Source organism: Rissa tridactyla, chromosome 3 (assembly GCF_028500815.1).
Source record: "Rissa tridactyla isolate bRisTri1 chromosome 3, bRisTri1.patW.cur.20221130, whole genome shotgun sequence".
Taxonomy (NCBI): Eukaryota; Metazoa; Chordata; class Aves; order Charadriiformes; family Laridae; genus Rissa; species Rissa tridactyla.
In genome coordinates, this window is record NC_071468.1 from 123,398,230 (window position 1) to 123,419,907 (window position 21,678).

Below are 21,678 nucleotides of genomic sequence, written 5' to 3' on the forward strand. Positions count from 1 at the left end.
AAGGTCATAAAACAACAGTGAGGTAGCGACATCTGGAGGACAGCCAGCAACGAAATCCTCTGCTCACTCAACCCATCGGTGACACACCAGAAGTACTGGGACATGGGACAGGGGCCCATACGTCTACGTTCATCAGATAAGTCATAAGGGGAGTCATGGAAAGACCTACACTTAGTGTTTTGGCATGGGGTTGGGGACAGTCAAAGCACCTGAAGTGCCTTGCCCTCCTTGGTTCATCAGATTCTTCTGCCTTCTGTCTGTGGCTTTGATTCCCAGGCAGTGTTGGGCTTAGGGCATCCCCAGGGCTGTGATGTCCAGCTATGGGACAGTCTGAGCCCAGGGGTTGTCTATTTCCCCCTCTTTCTCCATCCCCTAAGACACTTGTTGCTGGTGTCAGGCAAGCTACGGGCAGAAAGGAGGTAGGGCTGGGTGGTCAGATAGGACAGACTATGTCCAGATAGATTAAGTCCCTTGCACTTTCAGGTCATCAGCATTGCCAAAGCTGACATGTAATCCCACCACCCATGAATCCATGGAAATGAACTTTTCGAGACACTCCATCTGCCAGATATTCTTAGCTGATCTTCCTCACTGCCTAAATAACATTTGGGTGGCTATGTGACCTTCTGAAGATGGTAATCCAGTACTATGTTCAGCTGTTGTCCAAAACATCAGGAACACACCTGACTTTGTTGGAGGTGTGAGCTCAAGGCTGCCGTGTTAGATGAGTCCCACACTTGTGTTGTTCTCATGGTCTTTTGGATCAATGTTGTCGTCTATGTGCAGGATGCAGAACTGTGGGACTTTCTGCTAAATGCCTGATTCTGGCACAAGCATAGTTGCCTGGACCTGCTGTGGGAGGGTGCACCACTGGTGTGGGTACAGCTGGAGAAAGTAAGTTTTTTTTCTTTCCCCACTAGTCTTTTCTTGCCTTTCTCATTGCTCCATTGTCTCTTTTCATTATGCCCCTCTTTATGTCTTTTAAAATTCACCTTTAAAATTCCCTTAAAAGAGTTCAGATACTTCTAATGAACTATAACTCATATAAAGTCATTCCCACAGCTTCAAGTCTCCTTTTTTTCTGGCTCTTCATCCTCTGCCCATCTCACCAAGAAATGCATGGGGGACCAATAAGTAGAGAGTTAAAGATCCCGATGACTATTCCTGAAATCTTGGTTTCAGTTCCCTACAGCCGAGTGTTTCAACAGAATCAACAAAAAGACACCTACATAATGAAGCAAGTCCAGCGATAACCACCAAGGTGGTGGGGGACTTGGGTACTTGAGATGTGAGGAAAGGTGGAAAGAACTTGGTTTATTCAGCCTGAGGAAGAATATGCAAAGGGATCTTATCCCCACTTCAACCACCTAACAGCAGGATATGGAGTAGATGGACCTAGATATTTCTCAGAGTGCACAGTGGTAAGATCATAGAATCATAGAATGTGTTGGGTTGGAAGGCACCTTTAAAGGTCATCTAGTCCAATCCCCCTGCAGTAAGCAGGGACATCTTTAACTAGATCAAGTTGCTCACAGCCTCATCAAGCCTGGCCTTGAATGTCTCCAGGGATGGGGCCTCCACCACCTCTCTGGGCAACTTGTTCCAATGCTCCAAGATGGGAGCTAAAAATCACAAATAGCAACAAAAGAATATGTTGCCACAAGGTGCCAGGCTTGCAAGGGCTGGTGCTGCAATTGATAATGCGCCCCATTATGGATCAGGAGACTGCCCGCTGGGTTTTTTGTAGAAGTCTTCCTCTGCAGTTAGATGCCCTTGCCTTTCTGGAAAGGGATTGGGACCAGAAGTGGTACCCAGATGTGGAGCCACAGCTGGGATGTACACTAATCCTGTTTCCTTTGTAGACATATGACAAGAGAAGGCTGAAGCTACCCAGTTTCCCAACACTGGTCCAGCAAGGAAAGACCACTCTACCATGGCTCATTTACTGCCCTTCACCAGGACTGTGGGGTAGGGGGTAGGAGGGCAAAAACAACTTGCTGATGAGATGTCCATATCACAGTGAGATAGGACATCCTGACCCCGGTGTGATTTGAACACACAGCCTTCTGATCTGGAGTCAGACGCGCTACCATTGCGCCACGAGGTCACAGCTGGGAGTTATTTTTCCCAAATGTCATCCTGGACTTTATGGACATGGACTGTTCTTTGAGGGAAGGGGGCTTTTGATTCATTGGACAGAGGAGTGGGAGCATCTTTGCCAGCTGCCCTGATAAGCCTGCAAGGAGGGCTCTAAATGAGGTACTTCAGAAGAGGAAGGCCTAAACAGGACCATTGCCCAGAGCAGCCCTACGGGGCCTCTCCCAGGAGAAACAGGCTCCTGAGAGTGGTGTCTCCAGAGGGGTAGCAGGGATGGTGACCACCACCTCTCTGGGGAGAGAAGCACCACTCTCCTAGCAAATGCACTGCCACCACACCAAGCCCTGTGGCAAGAGGAAGCCTCACATCTTTTGTATGGCCTGTCTAGGGTCACTTTCCTCCCTACAGAAGAATGGAGGTGCTTGGAGTTCAGCTGCCCCCACATATCCTGGACCCATGCTGCTGACTCTGCACCTCTGCCACATCTCTTCCTGGGCTTCGACCCTCCAGCCTGGTCACCATGCTGCAGGCAGGACATGGATGCCCTCTCCTCAAGGGGTGGTTCTGTCCTCTCCTCCTCCCGTAAGCCTTCTCTTGGGGAGATCAGATGCCCCTGGGGTGGTCCCTATGGAGAGGACATCCCCATCACCCAGGCCTGGGTCCGTGTCATGGAGGTGCATCCCTCCACCCTGGCCTCGTGGCGCAAGGGCAGCGCGTCTGACTCCAGATCAGAAGGTTGTGTGTTCAAATCACACCGGGGTCAACCTTGGGCCACCATTGGCCACCCTCTGTATTGCCCCTGCTTTTCTCGGGGGCTGCCCTGCCTGAGGGGTGGGGATCTGCAAGGCATTGGCCAGCTCAGCTGTAGAGGAGCACCTCAGGGAACAGCTGGTGGGGAAACACGATGCCCAGACCTTTCCTTTCACCCAGGCCATATGGCTCTCGTTGAGACGTTATTGGTCGTGACCAGAGTGGAGGGTAAACAGGGAGGTGTCTGCCACAGTATTCCTCATCAAGAAGCTGAAGGAAGTCAAATCTTCCTCACGAAAGTGCAAGAAGATCCATAAGTGCATGCTCAGTCCCTCCTGAGGGACCTGGGCTTAGCCCCAGGCAATATTTGCCTGAGAGGGTAACACAAGGTGGTACAGTCAGACCAGGGAATTTCAGGAGCGGATCGAGGACTATTATTCAGTGTAGGATTATGGAGATAGGGACAGATTTCTGCTGAACAACGTGAGAAGTTTTATCAAAAAGATTCAGGAGGAGGATCTGGGGAGCTCTAATGTGGTCAGCTCACCTCAGAGCCCAGACGAAGACTATGGAATAATATACCCCTGAAAGTCATGCCCAAATGAAGGAAGGATGCAATGATGATTGGAAAGACGGATTTACCCAAACCAGACCACTCTTGGCCAGCATGATAGATTTCTTTGAGGAGATTACTTTCTTGGTGGTCAAGAGGACAACAAGAAACATCATTTATCTTGACACGTCACTGTAGCAGGACACAGAGACAAAACGCCCAAGCTGAATGTCAAGGCAAAGCAAAGTGGCTGGACCAGGGGGCCGAGGGGGTTACGGTCAGCAGCTGGCAGTCCAGTTAACGTTCCTCACTGCTTCATGTTGCACTGGATGTTCTTTGGTGTCCTCGTGATGGGCACAGAGGATGTTCTACAGAACGAAGGACATGGGCAGGCTGACAGGGTCACAGGGATGGTGAGGGGCCGGGGCCAGTGGCGCAATGGACAACGCGCCTGACTACGGATCAGGAGATTGCAGGTTCGACTCCTGCCTGGCTCGACACTTTTAGCCTGGCAATGGCACCTCCTGCTCCCTCCGCGAGGGCCTTTCTTCTCCTGCCCATCGTCGCTGCCCCTGGGCCTTCTGCAGGGCAAAAGTGCTGGGCTGTCTTCTTGCCCTGCAGGATGGAAAGAGTTCCTCCAGACCTTATGGTGGAGCTGGACACTGCAAAAGGGGCAGAGCCGGTGCCCACTCCACAGCCAGTGGCACCACAGCAAATCCCACAGGAGGATGAACATGCCTCCTGAACTGCCACACTGCTGGCTGAAGAGACCCAGTGCACCCAAGCTGTTCTGGCACACCATGTGCCCTCATCCCCAGCCACCTTTGAGGCTCACATTGGTCTTGCTGATGTTTTTCAATGCCTTGTAAAGTTTTGCATGCAACATCGATGAGCCCCACGCAAAGCATGGACAGGCCACCTGCGTGTAGGACTGTCCCAAGCCTGGCCTCAGTGTGATTCAGACACCCAACCTTGTCATGCAGATGCAGCATTCAAAAGCATGTGGACAATGCTCTTAGTCATATGGTTTAATTTTAGGAAGTCCTGTGAGGAGCAGGGAGTTGGACTTGGTGATCCTCATGGGTCCCTTCCAACTTGAGATATTCTATGATTCTATGCAAACACACTGCCCATGAGGTCAGGGTGGAGGGATGCAGCACCCGGGCATCCCACACTCCTCACTTTTATGACTTTGCAACCTTCTTTTAGGAATTAGGATTGCTCAGGAGACTACAAGTTATATCAGACAAGAAAGGGTAAAATTACATCTTCCAGCAGAATTGCAAATTCCCTGAGGAGAGCTTTAAAAAAGCATTCACTAGGGCAGAAGCTCAAAAAGGCATGGAAAAGTAGGGAAAAGGACAAAAGTAGAGTTACTTCATGTTGTCAGTGTCTGGTTTGTATCAAGGAGGTTAGTTTTGGACACAGTGCCCCAGTGATGGTCTCAGAAGTGCCGGATGCTTGGCAATAATCCCTCTTATTGAGCTGGTAGCTATGTTCTTGGTAGGACAGCCCAGCACGTGGTTGGCCTTCATGGGTGCAAGGGCACACTGCTCACTCTTGTTCAAGTTGCTGTTCTCCAAGACCCTCTATGCCCCTTTTGGCACAGCTGCTTTTCTGAGAGTCACCCCCAGTCTGTAGTGCTGCACGGCGTTATCCCATCCCAGATGCAGGGTGTTGTTTGCCTTTGCTGAACTTCCTTCACCCTGCCCAAGTCACTCTGAATGACAGCTGTCCCTGACAGCGTTAGCTGCTTCCCTGTCCACTGGTGTCATCCATGAACCCACACAGAACTCATCCTACCCCATTACTATGTCAACAAAGATGTTCAATAGTGTCAGCGTCAGCATTGACACCTGACGAGCACTAGGAGCAATTAACCACCATTTGCACTTCCAGTCCCTGACCACAACCCTTCAAGCCCAATATCCCAGACCATTTTTCACTTACCCCTTACCGACGGTTACTAGTGAAGCTTCAGGTAGCTTTCACTCAGTGGTGCTCAGGAAGACAGAGAGAAGATCTGCACAGGGCTTATGAGGAGAACACGCACTCAGAGACCTCAGGAGCAATCGTGCTGCTCAGCAGTCCAGGAAATCAGCAGGCCAGATCAAAAAGGAATTGAGGAGTGGTGGTTCTTACAGCAGGTGACATGCTCACAGCTTTGATGCGAGGTGTCGCAAAATAATGCTCTAGTGTTGCTGATGCCAGAAAGATGGACCAAAAACCCGGAAGAGGAAGGACCTCATGAAGACAGCTGTCCCTTGTCACCTCCACAAGAGCCAGGCAGTTTTAGGCTGAGCCAGGCAGGAGTTGAACCTGCAATCTCCTGATCCATAGTCAGGCATGTTGTCCATTGCACCACTGGCCCTTGCCCTCCTGGAGCTCTGGGGGCTTCCCATCACTGGATGGGTTTTGAGAGGGGAGCAGGGGAGGGTGCAAGAGGATTTAGTGAATTATAGAAAAAATTAGATTTTGTGAGATCCCCGGAAGGCAGGTGATCTAATCCCCTGCTCAGAGCACAGAAGTCTTTCACATTAGGTCATTTTGTTAGTGTCAAGCTTTGAATGTCTCCAACGGTGGGAAATCCAAGACCTCACTGGGACCCTGTTCTAATGTGTGACCTCTGATGTGTAAAATATTTTTCCTGTCATCTAATAGAGATTTTCTTTGACAAAATCTGTTTTTGTTGAGATCCATTCTCTATGTCCACAAGAAAAGCCTGACTCCAATTCCTCTGCAGGCACGTATAGAATAAAACAAGATTATAGTCCTTCCTTGACCTCTTCTTCTATGTATTATAGAAACCTAGCTCTCTAGGCCACTCCTCATCAGGCAGTCCACCACCTTCTCATCTGGATGACCATCTCTGGGACTTAATGCAGTCCATAAATGTCTTTCTTGTCCTGGAGATCCCAAAAGTGGACACAGACTCCAGATGTGGTTCCACAAATGTCAAACAGGGTGATAATCATTCCTTCAATCTGATGGTTAGAATTAGCTGCTGACACAGGAAAACCAAAGCTCAGCTGGAGTTGAAATGGGTAGTCCTGTAAAAGGTCAACAAAATGGCTTTTAGAATCACACTGGCAGCAATAGAAAATTAAAAGAAAGTTTGGGACCACTTCTGAGTGAGGGAGGAAAATAGCAACAGACATGGAGCAGGCTGAGGTACTCAATGCCTTCTCTGCTTCTATCTTTATTGATGAGGTCTGCTCTCATCTTTATGTTCCTTTGCCTTCTGACAGAGCCTATGGCAGTGGATTATTCATGGACAAGGATGATCGAGTCAGGAATCACTTGAGCAAAATGGACACATGAAGGACACAAAAGTAGTCGCAAACTGCCACCATAGGCTTACTAAGATCCTACCTGACCTACCCAACTGCCTACTTTGCTGGAACCTGGGAAAGAAACACTTGTTTATCTTGTCTTAGGTGAGGTTTTAAATAGGGTCTCCCAGAGTCTTCTTATAGCCAGATTGCAAAGACATGGACTGAAGGAGAGGTTAAGAAGGTGGGTGAAAACATATCTGGACCACCAGATGCAGTGTTGGGATCACCAGTTGGAAATGTAGCAAGTGTCTCATTAGTAATGGAGTTTGAAGGTGTTGATACTGATACTGACACTTAAATGTCTTCACTAATGACCTGCATGATAGGATGTGGTGCACACTCAGCATGTTTCTAGACAGCATCAAATTGGGGGCAGAAGCTGGTGTGCTGGAGGGCAAGATTCCTCTTCAGAGGGGCCTTGTGAGGCATGAGAAACGGGCTGATAGGATCTCACGAACCTTAGAGAGTTCAAAAGCAAAGTCTTGGGAGAAAGCACCCCAGCAGCACCCTGCAGAAATGGGGAACTCTTACCCTGTTGTGATTCAACCAGACAACCTCCTGATCTGGAGTCAGACATGCTGCCCTTGTGCTACCAGGTCAATATGGAGGGATGCAGCCCCTAGGCATGGACCCAGCCTGGGTGGTGGGGACATGGTCCCTATGGGGACTACCCCAGAGCTGCCCACTACAGCCCCCAGGAGACCCAGGCCTGAACCCAACCCTTATAAGCTGGGCATTGCAGCTGAGTCTCCTTTGGGGCAGGTGAGATGTTTCCCCTGCCTCAGTCACTGTCCCTGGAACCCACTGGGACCTCTTTGCGCCAACTGAAAACTTACCTGCTGAGCCTCTATTCCCATGCCTTGGTTACAGCCCCCTCCTTTCTTCACTCCTTCCCTTTATCCCTCTCTCCTTCCTACCTTCATCAATGACAAAAAATTCAGGAAAATAACTCTTCCTTCATAATTGGCCAGAACCTCCCATTTCAAATTATACCTATTGTCTCCCATTCTTTTATCATAAAATGCTATGAAGTGCCTGGCTTGATGACTGCCTCATAGGTACTGGAAGGTAGCTATCAGGTCTTCATTAAAACCTTCTCTTCCCAAGGTCAAATCAACCCAGTTCCCATGGCTTCTCCTCATACTGTGAGTGTCAGAACACCAGGACATTTTGATGGCCATCCACTAGACTTGTTCCAGTTGCTCAATGCCCTTATATTGGGGGCTCCAAAGCTGCATGCAGTATTCCCAGTGTAGAATATGAGCAAGCAGGGCGAGTAGAGGGACATAAGTAGTGAGCAGAGAAGAGTGATGAGATAAAGTGTCCAGCTCCACCATAAGGTCTGGAGGAACTCTTTCCATCCTGCAGGGCAAGAAGACAGCCCAGCACTTTTGCCCTGCAGAAGGCCCAGGGGCAGCGACGATGGGCAGGAGAAGAAAGGCCCTCGCGGAGGGAGCAGGAGGTGCCATTGCCAGGCTAAAAGTGTCGAGCCAGGCAGGAGTCGAACCTGCAATCTCCTGATCCGTAGTCAGGCGCGTTGTCCATTGCGCCACTGGCCCTGGCCCCTCACCATCCCTGTGACCCTGTCAGCCTGCCCATGTCCTTCGTTCTGTAGAACATCCTCTGTGCCCATCACGAGGACACCAAAGAACATCCAGTGCAACATGAAGCAGTGAGGAACGTTAACTGGACTGCCAGCTGCTGACCGTAACCCCCTCGGCCCCCTGGTCCAGCCACTTTGCTTTGCCTTGACATTCAGCTTGGGCGTTTTGTCTCTGTGTCCTGCTACAGTGACGTGTCAAGATAAATGATGTTCCTTGTTGTCCTCTTGACCACCAAGAAAGTAATCTCCTCAAAGAAATCTATCATGCTGGCCAAGAGTGGTCTGGTTTGGGTAAATCCGTCTTTCCAATCATCATTGCATCCTTCCTTCATTTGGGCATGACTTTCAGGGGTATATTATTCCATAGTCTTCGTCTGGGCTCTGAGGTGAGCTGACCACATTAGAGCTCCCCAGATCCTCCTCCTGAATCTTTTTGATAAAACTTCTCACGTTGTTCAGCAGAAATCTGTCCCTATCTCCATAATCCTACACTGAATAATAGTCCTCGATCCGCTCCTGAAATTCCCTGGTCTGACTGTACCACCTTGTGTTACCCTCTCAGGCAAATATTGCCTGGGGCTAAGCCCAGGTCCCTCAGGAGGGACTGAGCATGCACTTATGGATCTTCTTGCACTTTCGTGAGGAAGATTTGACTTCCTTCAGCTTCTTGATGAGGAATACTGTGGCAGACACCTCCCTGTTTACCCTCCACTCTGGTCACGACCAATAACGTCTCAACGAGAGCCATATGGCCTGGGTGAAAGGAAAGGTCTGGGCATCGTGTTTCCCCACCAGCTGTTCCCTGAGGTGCTCCTCTACAGCTGAGCTGGCCAATGCCTTGCAGATCCCCACCCCTCAGGCAGGGCAGCCCCCGAGAAAAGCAGGGGCAATACAGAGGGTGGCCAATGGTGGCCCAAGGTTGACCCCGGTGTGATTTGAACACACAACCTTCTGATCTGGAGTCAGACGCGCTGCCCTTGCGCCACGAGGCCAGGGTGGAGGGATGCAGCTCCATGACATGGACCCAGGCCTGGGTGATGGGGATGTCCTCTCCATGGGGACCACCCCAGAGGTGTCCAGGCACCCTCCAGCAAGGCTGTAGCTATGGAAGGGAAGTAGCAACCTGAGGAGAGGATGGCCAAGGTCTGGCTGCAGAGAGGAGTCCAGGCTGGAGGATGAACTGGAGGGTGGGATGGGGTGATCTGTGGGGTCAGTTTGGGCAGGAGCCAGGCTCAGGGATGCTGTGAGGGTGAGTGGTGGCCCAGGGCAGGACACAGGACCAGGTCCCCTCCACTAGCACAGCCTGAGGTGAGCTTTGGGTACGTATGCAGAAGTGGTAGTGGACAGTGTTAAGCGCAGACAGCCCATGGGCTCAGCCCCATCACAGATGGACACTATAGCTCCTGACGTAAGTAACTGAACCCTGTTACACAGAATCACAGAATGGTTCAGGTTGGAAGGGACTTTAAAGATCATCCAGTTCCAACCCCCCTGCCCTGGGCAGGGACACCTCCCACTAGACCAGGCTGCTCAAAGCCTCATCCAGACTGGCCTTGAACACCTCCAGGGATGGGGTATTGACAACTTCCCTGGGCAACCTGTTCCAGTGCCTCACCACCCTTACAGTAAAGAATTTCTTCTTGATATCCAATCTGAATCTCCCCTCTTTCAGTTTGAAGCCGTTACCCCGTGTCCTATCATTGCACTCCCTGATAAAGAGTCCCTCCCCATCTTTCCTGTAGGCCCCCTTTAGGGAATGGAAGAACACTATAAGGTCTCCTCAGAGCCTTCTCTTCTCCAGGCTGAACAACCCCAACTCTCTCAGCCTGTCCTCATAGCAGAGGTGCTCCAGCCCTCTGATCATCTTTGTGGCCCTCTGCTGGACCCATTCCAACAGGTCCATGTCCTTCTTGTGCTGAGGGTTCCAGAGCTGGATGCAGTACTCCAGGTGGGGTCTCACCAGAGTGGAGTAGAGGGGCAGAATCACCTCCCTCGACCTGCTGGCCATGCTTCTTTTGGTGCAGCCCAGGATGAGGTTGGCTTTCTGGGCTGCAAGTGCATATTGCCGGCTCATGTTGAACTTCTTATCCACTAGCACCCCCAAGTCCTTCTGCTCAGGGCTGTTCTCAAGCCATTCTCCGTTCAACCTGCATTTGTGCCTTGGATTGCTCTGACCCAGGTGCAGGACCTTGCACTTGGCCTGGTTGAACTTCATGAGGTTCTCACAGGCCCACCTCTCAGGCCTGTTGGGGTCACTCTGGGTGGCATCCCTTCCCTCCAGTGTGTCGACTGTGCCACACAGCTTGGTGTCACCAGCAAACTTGCTGAGGGTGCACTCAATCCCACTGTCCATGTCACAGACAATGATGTGACTGTTGTGACTGGGAATGACAGCTGGGCCTTCTGCAAGGGCAGGAAGACATCTCACCAGTGGAGGCAAGGTCCATCAACAGTGCAGGCAAGGTTCACTGCCAGCTCTGGCTGCTCTTTCTCCATGGGTGGTTAGTATAAGGTTGTCATGGACAAAGATGTCAGAGAGGGGATGAAACTTTCCTTCTTCCTCTCCAACTCCATGCCCACCCCAGCATGCTGGAGCAAGTCTGCTGGATACTAGGCTGGCTGGGGCAGGGACATAGTGGGGGCACCATATGGCCAGTAGTGCAATGGACAATGCAGCAGGAGACTGCAGGGTTGAATCCTGCCTGACTCTACCTAATCCTGCCCACAGCCTGACCATGGTGGAGGTGGTGGGAATCAGGCTGCCTTGGTGGCCTTCTGGAAGTGGTGGGTAACCACCTTTGGGTATTGCCCTGGTACTGGCTTATTCCCTTGCTTTGTCATGTGTTCTACCATCAATAAGACATTTTTCTATCAGAAGTCCATCAGGCTTTTTTTTTTTTTTCTCAAAACCAGTGGTTGTTACACCTTCTTCACGAATGTCCCATTTCACCTGGACCTCCTGCAGGACTGGATAGAGGCATGGTGTCTGCACCTCTATCTGTCCCATTCCCTTTCTCTTTCAGAGCATGTTTTTTTTCTGCTCAACCCACCTTCGCTTTGCTCCACCTCCATTTCATCCCATATTGTTCGCCACTGCTCTACCTGCTGCCTAGTGTCACAGATTGACATTTTTGAACTCAATTCCTGCTTGCGCCAGTGCTCATGTTAAAAATCTTTGTGTCAGAGCTCTGAGACATTACTAATATGTCTCTTTACTTTTAAAGAAAATATGCTATTTAATGTAAGTGTACAAATTTGCAATGTGAAGGAGAATTTATTGTTGTTAAGAATCATAGAATCATAGAATCTTCATGGTTGGAAAGGACCTTTGAGATCATCGAGTCCAACCAAACAACCTCCAATCTCTGCCACTAGAGCATGCCCTGAAGTGCCACATCTAGACGTTTCTTAAGGGAATGATCCCTTTCAGAAAATCCTTGACAAACGAGGATATAAAAATGAGAAAATGATGAATAAATGCAAATAAAAACCGCAGCGTCCAAATGAATAACGGCACAGATGATAGTGTAATAAATGCATTTATTCTCTGCAGCGGATTTAGTTATCTAGCTACAATTAAGGCAGTTTGCTTGCTCATTGCATAGCCAATGAGCTACTTGTCCACCATATGTATACACTATATACAAATACATGAGGTACACAATATTCATTTGGAGAGAAAAACCGCTGCTGAACTTTATTAGATTTCTATTTATGGATAATTGGTTGGGAGTAAGTCACAACAATCTCACCTGGGCTGGTGGTAGGATATATTTCTACATGGAAACATACTTGCAAAAAACCAAATCTCAGCAGAAGACGTTCTGAAATCCTTCATTTTCAAGCTTTTGAAAACGAGTTTTATTTTTAAAAGAAATAACTGGCATCGTGTGGTTACTGATCTCCAACTGTACAAGTAGCATTGATTAGCAAGGCATGAAGTGCTAGGGAAAGGTCTCCTGGGGTGGGATGCAGCTTTAGACACCTGAATGTGTCTGCAAGGAAGATGCCTGCTTGTGCCCCAGGCAGCAGAGCTCCCATTGTTACTACAGTTGTGAAGATTTATAAAGTTATATAAAATTATATGAAGTTAGAAAAAGGTTAACTTTACAGTTATACACTTATCCTGAGTGTGGGCAACTCACTCCAGTCCCTAAAATTTGGTGTCTGCAACCAAAACCCATCCCTGCTCTACAGACGTACTAATAACAGTCATATATTTACTCCGTGAATTATCAGTGCTGAAGATGGAGCAAATAAGCAGGCACCCACCTTTCCATCTGAGAAAACCTCGCCCACAGGAAGGGCTTTGCTGTCCCTTCCTCCGCCAGCATGTCCTCCCGCAAGAGGGAGCCATGAACCAGCTCATGAGCTCCGCAAGGCAAAGCCAGGCTGGAAATGCATTTTGCTCCGTGAAGAGCTCTCCATCCCTGGGCCAGACTGGAAATTCAGCTTGTTTCCTCCCTGGAAATGCGGGGAGACCTCATAGCAGCCTTCCAGTCCCTAAAAGGGGCTACAGGAAGGATGGGGAGGGACTACTGATCAGGGAGTGTAATGACAGGACAAGGGGTAACGGTTTTAAACTGAAAGAGGGGAGATTCAGATTAGATATTAGGAAGAAATTCTTGACTGTGAGGGTGGTGAGGCACTGGAACAGGTTGCCCAGAGAAGCTGTGTCTGCCCAGTCCCTGGAGGTGTTCAAGGCCAGGTTGGCCAGGGCTTGGAGCAACCTGGTCTGGTGGGAGGCGTCCCTGCCCAGGGCAGGGGGTTGGATCTAGATGATCTTTAAAGTCCCTTCCAACCCGAACCATTCTATGATTCTGTGATTCTATGATTCTTTCTCCACAGCCTATATTTATTTTTTTTCTATTCGGTCCCACTGGTCTCAGTTAGACTTTCCTCCCCATCAGCCCACAGTTTTCTAAAGTGCAGCTTCACCTGCAGCCTGCTTCCCATTGACCACCTCGCGGTGGCACCTCTCCTCATCTATCCCACTCTGGTACTTGCTTAATTTCCAACTGCATGACATAACGGAAGAGATTCAGCTGCCTAAATTCAGATATCTAGTGTTGTGTTATGGGATACGCTGCCCGGTCTCTGTTCGTCCCTTCAGAAACATCTGAGTATCCCACAGACCTCTGGCCCATGTAGATATCTTGGATGTTCCAGGACATCTGTCATGATATTATGTCCAGACAACTGAATCCTGCCTGAGGGTGGGTGTCAGCTCAAAGATTTGGACATTTAAAATAGGTGTCTCCACGCAGGGGTGTATTTGTATGTTAGATGGATGATACACTACTAGGGCCATAAAGCGTCTTGAAGCGATGCAGGAGGTATTTCTGGATGCTTGGCTTTGCTGTGTGTTCATTTTTAATTTTTAAGCAGAATATACTGATGTCTGTATGATAGCAGTTTGAAAGAATACCGAAATTTCTCAGCAGACCACCCATTTTCCCTCCAATATCCCTTTCCAACCTGTCACGATGTTATAACTAAGGTCAGGTTTTCAGCTAGTTTGAGGAGCACTGCACCCCAACTGCAATCAAGTTCTGCTGATTTACATTGCCATAGCACAAATCTGTACTAGTGCTTGGGGGAAGCAGATGTTTCCCATAATTTTAGTATCTCAGATTAATTCAGAGCTAGACCAGGCCCATTGACTGAAAACTTCAAAATAAAAGAGAAATCCTCCCTTCTCACGCATACTGCCTTCCTCACGGTCTCAAATGGATGTGGGTCCTGGGAAAAGTTTCATAATATTCTGAATCTCCTGAAAGGAGAGAACAAACATTTTGCACGATGGCAGAAGCTTGTCCCTCGTTGCTGTCTGCCACACAGATGGTTCTACATCTTCTTCAGCATCTCCCTGCTCCAGGACATGTAGCTACAATGATTTCACCCAACAGACACTTTTCAGGAGCCATCACAGTGATTTCAAAGTGAGAACTGCCTAGTGGAGATGTCTATGGCTGTCAGACCCATGGCTGAGAAGCTTGCAACACTGGGAGGCTCTCCTATGGCCAGACCCTCTGCAACTATAGGAGAAGTCAATCCATTGGGTCACCTGGTTTTCATCCCGTACTGATGTGTTCTGCATGCTTCCCCACTGATTGCAGCAGGGAAGCAAGCGTCTTCTGGAAATACCTGTAAATACCTACTCATCGCTTCCCACGCTCCCATCAGAAGAGACAACCCTGCTGGTGGGTTTGGTATCCATACAATGTACTTTTCAGGCTATGGCTTTTGTTAAATTAGCTAAAGTAACTGGATAAGGTGGGTAGGGACTCTACTATATGGATAGTCTATATTGGCAGGGAAGGTTGGATTAGCAAGATCTACTCCACAGGCAGAAAGGTCACTAAAGGGTTTATCTCTGTTCCCCAGATGAAAGAGAAGCAACCATCTTCCAAAGAGTGTTTATCCCACCTGCCTCAGACACATACCTCAGGGCACAGTTGAAGTCTCCTCTGGAAGTCTTTGTGTCTCCATTGACTCCAAGAAGAAGAATTCCAAGAACTAGAAGATGATGTTAGATTAGATAGCAGGAATGAGTTTCATCCCACCTCTTTGGGAGGTTGGCAGTACAGATCCCTTCATCTGAAATTATCTTCTGTATTTCCTTCATAGTCAATGAAGAGAAGCAAGCACTGGATGAGTCTGACAGAATATCACACTGTAGACAGGACGCTGAGTACATGACTGGCTCCAGTACAAGGCTTTAAACTGTAGACATCTCAAGTGAGGTGAGGGGAACCACACTTATAATTTGCATCTATCTAATGTGAGAATTACTCCCCCAAAAGCCACAAAACAGAAGATCCCAAATCATGGGTGATTCATCTTAATAATGCTAATGACTAAAATAGTGATTAAAACAACCCTGTCCAGAATTCTGCAGTTGTTTGCATTTTCATACCCTGCATGGAAAAGCATGAAAAAGTCTCCAGCAGTCTTTACCAGCCTGCTGGTAAACTGGATGAACTGGGAACAGGCCTTTGCCGTGACCATTGTAACACCGAGCATGAGGAAGCTATTGACTGTACGGAGGATTGGTGACTTTCTCCAGCCCCAGCTGTAGGTCAGCTGCAGAACTGGTCATTGGGCAGGAGGCAGAGCTTTCCCCTTGTTAAAGTATTTCTTCTGTGATCTGCATAAAATGTATGTCTTACCTGGAATAACCTGGGAGGGGAGGAGGAGAATAAACACGAGTAAATTGGGTGGCTGACACACCAGAAGGCTGTGCCGCCAGCAAGACCTGGACAGGCTGGAGAGCTGGGTGGAGAGAAACCTTATGAAATTCAATAAGGGCAAGTGTAGGGTGCTGCACGTGGGGAGGAATAACCCCATCCACCAGTACAGGCTGGGGGCTGACCTGCTGGAGAGCAGCTCAGCTGAAAGAGGCCTGGGAGTCCTGGTGGACAACAGGATGACCATGGGTCAGCAATGGGCCCTCGTGGCCAAGAAGGCCAATGGCATCCTGGGGTGCATCAAGAAGAGCGTGGCCAGCAGGTGGAGGGAGGTCATCCTTCCCCTCTGCTCTGCCCTGGTGAGGCGCACCTGGACTACTGGGTTCAGATCTGGGCTCCCCGGTTCCAGAAGGACAGGAAACGGCTGGAGAGGGAACAGCAAAGGGCTACCAAGATGATGATGGGATTGGAACATCTCTCTTATGAAGAAAGGCTGAGGGATTTGGGTCTCTTCAGTCTGGAAAAAAGACGGCTGAGGGGGGATCTTATCAACACTTGTAAATACTGAAAGGGTGGGTGTCAGGAGGATGGGGCCAGGCTCTTCTCAGTGGTGCCTGGGGACAGGACAAGGGGTAACGGGCACAAACTTGAACATGGGAAGTTCCACCTAAACACGAGGAGGAACTTCTTTCCTTTGAGGGTGTCAAGAGCCCTGGCACAGGCTGCCCAGAGAGGTGGTGGAGTCTCCGTCTCTGGAGACATTCCGACCCCGCCTGGACGCGTTCCTGTGCCACCTGCTCTGGGTGAACCTGCTCTGGCAAGGGGTTGGACTAGATGATCTCCAGAGGTCCCTTCCAACCCCTACCATTCTGTGATTCTTTGAAATGGAATGCAGAGGCACCAAGGTAGAATGAGATGGCAATTCTTTTCTAGGTGGTGACAGAGTTCCAGTGATTACAGGCCTTCTGGGAGCAAGAAGGTCTGCAAACAGGGTTTTTGCTTTAAAGTATATAGTGCAACCCTTGGCCAAAATTGCTAGTGAACAGCTCTGTGCATCATTTTGCCTGAACAATCACAGGACATCTCCAAGTCAGAAGAGGTGATCCAACCTGCCCCAAGGAACAGGGACTCTGGAGGGAAACCCCTTACCAAAGTGAATTTCACTCCAATTCCAAAAGCTTTTTCCTGAGATAAAACAGAGAAGTTTTGGATGCCCCATCCCTGGAGGGGTTCAAGGCCAGGTTGGATGGGGCTTGGAGCAACCTGGTCTAGTGGGAGGTGGTCCTGCCCAGGGCAGGGGGGTTGGAACTAGATGATCTTTAAGGTCCCTTCCAACCCAAACCATTCTATGATTCTATGATTCTATGATAATTTGAAGGGAATCATGTTCATATAAATGCTTACAGCCTGATGGTGAGAACATTGTCAGTGCAATGGCTGGAAATTATTAGGAAGGATTTTGAATGTAAGATTATTGTACAAGTACTCCTCCTCTACCAGGTTACTGCCACACTTGAGGTGTTGTATTGGTCCTTCACTTCCCATGAAAAAAAAAAGGCAAACATTTCCAGTCCACCATTAAACAGAAATGGTCCACTTTTTGCGATTTTTAAAGTAACTTCACAGAATTAAGAATCTGGGTTCCTTCTCCAGTCTGACAAAGTACAATGTCGGATCCTGTCTGAGAGCTGAGATATTCCCCTTGGCTTCAGTGGGAACCTGAGCCAACCGAAGTTTTCTTGTCAAGGTCTTTGTTTCATCCGTTTCCCTGGAGTGCCTGAAAATGGATATAAACAGCTCTCCTGCCGCATGGCTGTCCAGGAGACTCCATGGCGCCTGCAAATTTGGAATGAAAAGCTAGCAAAGAAACCAGAAAGGCAGAGAACAATGCACTTGGACTGAGGGGAAGGTTTATATTGTTGATATCAAGGCCACTGGGTCAGAACAACATCAATAAATATCACATACAGAAACAGGCTCCAGTAAGTGACACTGGTTTCTTCTGCTCTGAAGGAGAACGTGAGCTGTCAGCTCCCATTTCAGTATGAATGTTTGTAGCACAATTCAAATACTGTAAGGACAGATCCATGTGGAAACTGTATCATGAATCTCACTTGCCCTCTGCTCTTCGTACGCCCACAAAACTGAGGGTGCTGCTTGTGACATCTGCAAACTCTGATAATGTGCTTGATGAGGCTCTGAGCAATCTGATCTAGTTAAAGATGTCCCTGCTCACTGCAGGGGGGTTGGACTAGATGACCTTTAAAGGGCCCTTCCAACCCAACACATTCTATGATTCTATGATTGTGTACGACCCTGGTCTATGTCCTGCGATGCAACACTGGTTCCCAAGAGAAAGCAATAAGGAGTAATGGGCATCCCATCCACAGACACAGCAAATAAATCTGTTTTGTTCTGTGAAAGGTGCTTTGAAGGAAAAAAGAAAAAAAAAAAGTCCTTTTTTGTTAGACTGTCCTTGAAAAGCCAAAAAAGTGACAAAGCATTTCCTCAGGGCTCCCTGCGTCGGGGAGTGGACAAATACTCATTTCTAGTTTATGGGCATCCCTAAAGCATTTGATCCTGTTAAGGAGAACAGCATGAGCACTCCGGGGCTGAACAATGGCTTCAAGCAATAGGAACCCACAGTGCTGATCACTGCTAAGACAGCAAGATCTTACTTTTTCATTAGAAAAACGGCCGGTTTAATAATACAGTATGTTCTGTGGAAATGAAGTCCTGGCAGTCCGAGCACAAACCAATACAGTTAATTCCAGACTGCTGTAACACCTGGTTCTTGGGGTAAGGCCCTAGCATTTGAGGAACTGAGGCGTGGGAGAGCCATGGGACTGATTCAGCCCTGGGGAGACTTCCTGGGAAATTCCACACACTTTTACTTACACGCATTATGAAACCAAGTGAGCTCCCTATAGAAGTGCAGGTTGATGGATTCAGACTGACAGATGTGTTTTCCGTAAGATAACAACCCATTCAAACTGAAACCATGTGAGAAGAACCTTAATTAATCTGCACAGCTTTTCTTAATAACCTGGTAGTTTGTCTCTGAGGTGCAAGTTCTTCTGACTTCTCCAGATTTTCTGCGTGACATAAGAGTGGAGACAGGAAATGACCCGTGGTCTGTGCTGGCTTGACCTGAATGAGTTAAGTAACCATCTGGATATTTTCCAAGGTGTTTGAAAACAAAATGATCAAGTGCAGCATCCTGGCGACATAGTTCCTAGCCACTGACAAGATCTGTACTTTCAGCTGCAGCCTGGAGATCAGGGTCCAATCATAGAATCATAGAATCTGCCACAGAGTCCCCTCATGCTTAGAGAACCCACCTGCAAAATGAAAGATCTGGGGTAGGATTATGGTCTCCAGAGATCAATAGCTTGATGTAGGCACCTGTGTGAGATGGCCTAGTGTATCTGAGACATCATCTCAAGGAGGCAGATGGGACAGAGACCCTGTTGGACAGCTGAGGCCTTCTAGATGGGCCGTGGAGCCCGGCAGGGTACCATGGCCCACCTCAAACAGCGCTGTGCTGCCATATGCAGATGTCTCAGTGGAGCTTGGTGGATCTGGAGTGGGTCTGGAGACCTATTCAGCAGCTCACATGTGCACCTCACAGTAAAGGTGAGCTGAATTGACTGTGCTAACTGCCCTGCCTTGCTCTTCCCAGCAGGCTTCATCTGCCTAAACATAGGCACTTGATCCTGTTAGTGAACCCTTGGCTATCCTGGGGTACTCAAGTCATTTGCACAGGGTGAGGAGGTATGGTATTTGTCAAGCCTCATACCCAAGGGTGCCTAAAACACCACTAGATGACTGCCTTGTGGCCACAGAAATCCCCTACCCACTGTTGAAAACTGGAGCTCAGACACCTAGATTATATTGGGACGCCTATGACTAGATGGCTGAAGCCCACCCCTGTTTTCTGGGCCATGCCCGCCACTTCATAGAATCATAGAATGGTTCGGGTTAGAAGGGACCTTAAAGATCATCTAGTTCCATCCCCCTGCCATGGGCAGGGACACCTCCCACCAGACCAGGTTTCTCAAAGCCCCGTCCAACCTGGCCTCCAGGAATGGGGCATCCACAACTTCTCTGGGCAGTCTGTTCCAATGCACTTCTATAATGCAGAAGGAACAGCAGGAGACATCATGAGAGGCTTGTTTCAGAAGAGCCTGTTGGCGAAGGCAACGTCAAAAACTAGCAGCAGAAAGTTTTGGATCTAAGCTGCCATGGTCCTGAGAACTACCTCAGGCCATCCTAGAGTAGACTCAGAATCCTTTCTTAGTTAAGAAATAATAGTTTGATGCTTGTATGAAGTTTGCAACAATTTGGCCATGAATTTTTGAGGGCATCCGCAAACTGTTTGCAGATATTGGTTACGTCTATTAAATAATTCTGGAGACAGAACCGCAAGTGGAATGTTTCCATTGGAGACGCTGACTGTTCCTCATCTGTTTTCTATATACAGAAGAGAGTTTGGTTCTTTCTGTTGCCTGGATAAAATTAAGGCAGCACCACTTCATGGAGGGATTTCCAAAGACCCAGCTCTTATTTACTTTGTGTCTTACGCCTGCCCAGCACAGCATTTCAATATGAACGGAAATGTCCACGTTCAGTGAAATAATGTGCTTTTTTTTTTTTTTTCCAATGGCAATTTCATAGCAGTAACTTGGAAAAGTCCCGGTTCACTTCAGCCCAAATCAAACCTCTTTCTGTTTTCCAGCTTGGTGCGTCACTCAGAAGCTCAGCTCTGCATGCAACACAGGCTGTAGATTACTTGCAGACAAGCTGACCACAAACCCGTTGATCTGATAACATTTTGTGCCTATCCATTCTCATCAGAGTACAAAATGTTTTCTATGTGTAGGCAGCAGGACTTGGGACGTCTTGGACACTTTCCGGTGTGGTCTAAGAGGAAGCTGCAGACGTTACTGCCACGTAAATGAGTGTCTGATTGGAAGCTGAGTCTATAACAAATGCAGATCCTGTAAGAAACAACCAGGAATATTCTATGTTCCCAAAGAATAAAGAAAGGAAAAAAGAGGTGTGTTAATAGCTTTGAAGGTATCTCTGCTATTTAGCTCAGGCTCATTCACGATTCTTCAATAAAGGAATTTTTCTTCTATTTTTGACATTGAGTACATGAGTTCCCTGTTTTCCTTCTGGAGTCTTTCCTTCTGCATCTTCTCACACCGTTAGATGCAATAACTTGGTTTAAGGGGGAAAATTCCAATTTTATCCCCTGCAGATATAACAAATTAAGACATGTTGTTCTGACAATGTGCCAGATTTCTGTATCTCGCACAAAGGAGGAGGATTCATATTTTATTAAGATTGTATTTTATTTTGTTAACTTATTAAGCTTCTGCTGTAAATCATATTTGTCATAACGACTGAGAAAAAACCATATACATATCATTCATGAGATATTCCCAGTTTGTCTGAAGACAATTTTGATTAATATATAAGATTAAGACTTTGGAAAAAAATATCTTCTACACGTCACCTTACCAGAAGTTTCAATGTAGTTTCTCAGGTAAGTATCTCAAAAGGGAAAAAACCTAAACCAGTTGGGTATCTAAATCCAGATGGATTCAGATACATGAAACTAGATATCCAAGCATGAAAATTAGGGAAAATTAGGAAAATTCTTTATGCTGTTGTATGTGGTATAAAAAAAAAATAATCATACACCTGCTGGAGTAGGGACAGTACCCCAGGTCTCCTGGCTTGCACAGGGAGTGGTCTAGAGAGCAGAGTGATGTTTCGGGACAGGATTCCCTGCTTTATTTCGTATTAAACTTTTTGATCATTGCATCACAAAGCAGGACCTTACAAAAATTCCATAACCTTCTCTTATTTTATTTTCTTTTTACTACAAAATGTCCACAACCAGAAGATGACAATTAAGAAAAACTTTTAGGAATTGACCCGGTTGCTGACACATAGAGACTACAGCCATTTGAGAGGTCCTGTGACATTAGAAATGTCAATGTCTGCCTGGGGCTGGCAGATATCATGCAGGAGCTATGGGGGATCTGCACCCTCATGGAGCAGCAGCTGGAGGCCAGATGGGATCCCTGAGGCATCTTTAATGACAATAGATGCCCTTAGCTCTGGACTTGGCCAGCTAAA

The 21,678-nt window shown here is 48.0% G+C and overlaps 6 non-coding genes across 6 annotated transcripts; 2 read left to right on the forward strand and 4 right to left on the reverse strand.

Annotated features, from left to right (window-relative positions):
- Nucleotides 1-2,035: 2,035 nt before the first annotated feature.
- TRNAW-CCA (transfer RNA tryptophan (anticodon CCA)) lies at nt 2,036-2,107 on the reverse strand. Its single transcript has one exon. It is a non-coding gene; the product is annotated as a tRNA-Trp (tRNA).
- Nucleotides 2,108-2,788: 681 nt separating this feature from the next.
- On the forward strand, nt 2,789-2,860 carry TRNAW-CCA (transfer RNA tryptophan (anticodon CCA)). The gene has a single exon. It is a non-coding gene; the product is annotated as a tRNA-Trp (tRNA).
- Nucleotides 2,861-3,824: 964 nt separating this feature from the next.
- TRNAR-ACG (transfer RNA arginine (anticodon ACG)) lies at nt 3,825-3,897 on the forward strand. The gene has a single exon. It is a non-coding gene; the product is annotated as a tRNA-Arg (tRNA).
- Nucleotides 3,898-5,698: 1,801 nt separating this feature from the next.
- On the reverse strand, nt 5,699-5,771 carry TRNAH-AUG (transfer RNA histidin (anticodon AUG)). The gene has a single exon. It is a non-coding gene; the product is annotated as a tRNA-His (tRNA).
- Nucleotides 5,772-8,221: 2,450 nt separating this feature from the next.
- Nucleotides 8,222-8,294, reverse strand: TRNAR-ACG (transfer RNA arginine (anticodon ACG)). Its single transcript has one exon. It is a non-coding gene; the product is annotated as a tRNA-Arg (tRNA).
- Nucleotides 8,295-9,258: 964 nt separating this feature from the next.
- Nucleotides 9,259-9,330, reverse strand: TRNAW-CCA (transfer RNA tryptophan (anticodon CCA)). The gene has a single exon. It is a non-coding gene; the product is annotated as a tRNA-Trp (tRNA).
- Nucleotides 9,331-21,678: the final 12,348 nt, after the last annotated feature.